The sequence below is a fragment of the Crinia signifera genome, chromosome 3 (assembly GCF_055691185.1).
Source record: "Crinia signifera chromosome 3, ASM5569118v1, whole genome shotgun sequence".
Taxonomy (NCBI): domain Eukaryota; kingdom Metazoa; phylum Chordata; class Amphibia; order Anura; family Myobatrachidae; genus Crinia; species Crinia signifera.
Genome location: NC_139219.1, coordinates 295,457,904 through 295,462,626, shown reverse-complemented (window position 1 = coordinate 295,462,626; position 4,723 = coordinate 295,457,904). Strand labels below are relative to the sequence as shown.

The window sequence follows — 4,723 nt, the reverse complement described above, 5'->3', positions numbered from 1 at the left end:
GTCCATGGGATTGACCAACTGGAGGAAGTGGGGGAGAGCAGTCAAAGGAGACGTGGGAGAAGTCAAAGGAGGAACCCGGGGAGAGACATTTTGTGTCCATGGGATTAACCAATTGGATTTTGAAGTCATCCAGGATAAGATATGGAAGGTCAGATGAGAAGAATTCGTGACAAATGTATCTTATAGAAGACAAACAAACACTCTTCTTCTGCCGAGACCTAAAAATGGGGATCGCCACTCAATCCCCACGACAATAGAATGGGATTCTATGGTCCAATTCTTCTAAGATTCTAAATGTATCTTATACTGTAAGTGGCAGGAGGGACCAAGTAAGAAGTAGCTGACTACGGCACAGATGTGAATAGGGTATAAGTGGTGCATAGAGTCAAATTCAAAGTAGGAAAAGGAGGGGGGATTTCTTAACTGATAAAGTGTAGCAGGGGAAGAGAAGGACTCCCACGCCTTCATGTAAGTGTGAGGGTGAGGGGTGTGGGGGTGAGTTTTAAATTTGAAATAATTGCACCTTTAAAACAAACTTGCCAGGAACTCACAATGCTAGCAATTTGCAGGCTATTACTTTTACCCCAAAACATCTGGACAACTTCTTAGAAAGCCAATTCCTTATTTTAATTTAAGTTTTTACTGTTTGCCCTATGCATGGTATCAGCTGTGCTTGCAAATACTCATGCTCTTTGTTAGTGACAAGGTCAAGAATTTGTGCAAATAGAAATACAATTTGCATGTTTACATCATATTTGCCTAAATTTTGGACCTCCCCCTTGAGATCATCATCATCCCACTAGTAAATACATCAGTTTGCATATTTGTGTAGCAAGTTGTGATTGTGATTTGCAATAACTGGTCATAAAGGTCCTGCCGTGTTCTCCAGAGGAGGCATGTGACATATAGTCATAGGTCTGCGCACATTGAGTCTCAGGGGTGCAGAGGCACCCCCTAATGTTGTGCACACCCTTATGAACACCCCCTGCCAGTAGCAATAACAGCAATATCTTTTACCAAAGACTTTTGCTTTTTAGAACTGTATTCCATTAAAAGAAGCATCCATCAATCAATCAATCAATCAATCAATCAATCAATCAATGTTGTGTGTTTTGCATTGTTAATTGTACTAGACTATTGCCATATCACTACATACCTGCATCATCTATATATTTTTAGGACTTTATTTGCATGTACTGTTACATAGAGTAATTAGAAGATTAACACTGGAATAGGCAGGAGATTGTGGTGTGGCTGAGACATTTTATATTGTAGTGAGTGCCAATAGATGATGGTAGGCACCCCTGATTGGTGGTGTTAGACACACCCAATGGTAAGACACTCCCAATAGGTGGTGCTAGGCACACCCCTTTGATGGTGCACCCCCTAATAAAATGTACTGCGCACACTTATGCATATAGTGCAGTACATACTGTATAGCGACCCTTACCGTATACAATTTTGTGAAAATGGCTGCAATCTTGTGTAACGAAAATTTTTCCAAACTCATGTACTTTATAATGTATATAATACAAATACATAACAGATATATTATACTCTAATATGAAATTGACCTATTAGAGCCAAAACAATATAAAATTGATGACACTAGATTAAGTAATTAAAAAGTGTTCAAAAAAACTTAATATGTCAGCTTTTTATGGGTAGCATTCAAGTTATACTGTTATATTACTGCTATTAATTTTTATGTTTTGATTCATGGTGTACAGGAAATGCATTTATATGTAAAATACATCATCAAAGTGGGTACATACAGTGGCGTAACTACCGTGGGTGCAGGGGGTGCAGCTGCTATGGGGCCCGCAGCTCCCCCTGCACACACTGTAGTCAAAGCTCAACACTTGTTCCCTGCCAGAGCAGAGCCAGCTCCTCCCGGCTCCCGCAAGCAGCAGCCGTGGAGGATGTAGCGGCGGTGCCATACCCCGGCCCCCCACAAAGTTTTCACTAGCCTGTCACACTGTAAGTCAGGTGGCAGGCCTCGCTTCGCTTCGGGCTTCTGTCCGAGACGCAATTCGTGGACATTTTGGGGGCGGGGCGTAATGCCGGTAAGGCCCCGCCCCCATCAGAGACCTCACCTCTCTGGCTTACTTGCCAATGCTCAGGGCTGCTGTTATAAGGTAACTTTTCTCATAACTCCCTTCCTATTTCTTCCTTCTCTCTACACCTCTCTCTCAATCCAAGTGAAGCCAGCAGTGTTGTAATGTCACTGACGCTAATAGGATTTTTAAATGTTTATAATCTGGACATACGTTTAGCACCTTGATTTTATCTGAGTTTAGGATAGAGGGGCTTCCTGTGTGTGTAATTTCTCCACAAGTAATAGCTGACTGCCCCTACTACTGTAAGCAGGGTGGTCTGCCAAATGACTGTAGGTGTACAACTGCTACCACATTTGTGTGTGTGAGAGACACCCAGAAACCACCTCCCAGCAGTGTAACCCCTTCCCTTTTTTGTGACACCCTGTGCTTCCCTCCTATCCCCACCTTGTGTGACACTGTACACCCCCTACCCGTGTGTGTGTGTTACACCCTATAACCCCCTCCTCACTGTGGCCCTTATTCTGATTGGTGCGGATATTCCCGCATTCTTACGGTGCGGTCCGCACGCCACGGTGTTTTGCCGCGTGCGGCCATCGTCCGTAGAAACGCCCACGTGTCCTCCGCATTCGGACGGACTCACTCTTTAAGAACAGGGCGTGTTTACGGACGACATACAAACCATGCGTGTGCGGGAGAAACACTCCGATTCTGCACGGTATTACTGAGTATTACAGAGTATGCTCGGAAATACCGCATCCGAACGGGAGCCAAGCGGTGCTACCGCCCGTAAGCGGAGGATTTACGCCAAACAACCCACTATTATGTCAATTCTGCAATACATCACATGACCCACTTATTCAATTACCTATCCTCATAAAAAACAGCTTATTTGGAATTGGAATCAATTAGATGCCAATATATCCTTACAAGCATGCCTAACACATCCATTGCACACATTAACCCTTACAGCAATGTAAGTGCAATGGTTTGTATTACACCCTGTGTAAAAGATTATAAACAATCTACACATATACTGTTTCAAGTGCAAATAAAACCAACAACTGTGAACTTGCATAAAGAATTTATTTTAAATCAACATTAACATAAAAAATAAAATATAAAATATAATAAATCAAAGCAGCAGATCGCGGATGTCCTGCAGGTCTGCTAGAAGGAGCCTTAAATGTTGCTCCGCTCGCAGGACGGCCCCACGCACCCCCTCATCTGCCGGTGTGGTGTCATCTGTGGGCATGTCAAAGGGGCAAAAATTAGTCATGTTATTCATGCATACATTTCACATACTGCGACATAAATTGCACAAATGCTAGGTGACATGTGTGTATATATATATATATCTATCTATGTAGAGAGATAGAGACACACATAGATAAATAGATATGACACATACATATATACATACATGCTAACTTATTTACTACATACTGTCTTTTTTGGCCTCTACCCTTTACTCTGCAGAAGACATAACAGTCATATTGTTTCTTCTCAGTCACAACCCACCCATGACTAACCAATGACAAGCATGTCATGGCCTCCGTCAATAAGAACTTGTCACAATCTGCTCAGTCTAAGTTCAGTGATGGTTCGTGGCATGGGAGTTATGCAAATGTCAGGAATGCACAGTACACATCCTCAAAATCATAATTCTGTCTAAACCAACCTACAATTCTGTGAGGGCAAAAAAACAATCTGAACTACAGGGGGTGTTTAGGTAGAGGAGGCTCCTGGGACACTGGCAACTTCTGACTCCATTCCAAGGTAGGCCGGCCCATACTCCATTTATAGCATACATCCTATAGTTTAGAAATAACATTCACCAACAATATAGATTCCACTATTTGATGGGTCATAATCAACACTTGCAGCAGGTGAATTTCATCCACAAATGATCCACTCATCCCTTTACTCCAGGATCCTGTTTAACTACTACGGTTATGTGGCAGTCAAAATGGAGCTCCAACCCATCCCACAAACCTGTGTAATTCAGAGGTGTCCTGGATGAAAGGGATGCCTTGGACACCCCATCTAACCCGTACCTGTATCTGTAGCTACCCACTTTGGGGTCTATATGAATAGTATGGGCCAAAAATTTGTTATCACCAGTGCTACATAACAAATACCAGTACAACTACTTCATTAATGATGCATTATGTTAACATACCGATCTGATGGTACTCCGGGGCCTGGCACGCCTCCTCCCCCTCGTCATCAGACTCCTCCGGGGCAACCGTGGCCTCCTCAGCCCCCTCCTCCGCCAGCTCCTCTGCCACAATAACCTCCTCCTCCAACTCCTCCTCCACCTCCTCCTCCTCCACCTCCTCCTCCTCCTCCTCCTCCTCCTCCTCCTCCACCACCACCACCACCTCCTCCACCTCCTCCTCTGCCACCAACACCTCCTCCTCCGCAACCAACTCCGCTTCCACATCCTCCTCCACCACCTCCTCACGCACCTCCTCCTCCTCCACCACCATCTCCTCCTCCTCCACCACCATCTCCTCCTCCTCCACTTCCTCCTCCTCCACCCTTGCCGCCACCTCCTCCTCCGGGTCTTGGGCCTCCTCCTGGCCCAGGGCTGCCTCCGCCTCTTCACGGGCCTGTCGGGCTTGGGCTCGTGCTGTGTGGTAGAAAAAAAAATCATGGTCAAT

General features: G+C 44.8%; 1 long non-coding RNA gene across 1 annotated transcript; it reads right to left on the bottom strand.

Moving 5' to 3' along the window:
* Positions 1-3,124: 3,124 nt before the first annotated feature.
* Positions 3,125-4,321, bottom strand: LOC146062769 (uncharacterized). Its single transcript, XR_014471507.1, has 2 exons — positions 4,240-4,321; positions 3,125-3,302 (listed from the first exon to the last, which is right to left on the bottom strand). It is a non-coding gene; the product is annotated as an uncharacterized LOC146062769 (long non-coding RNA).
* Positions 4,322-4,723: the final 402 nt, after the last annotated feature.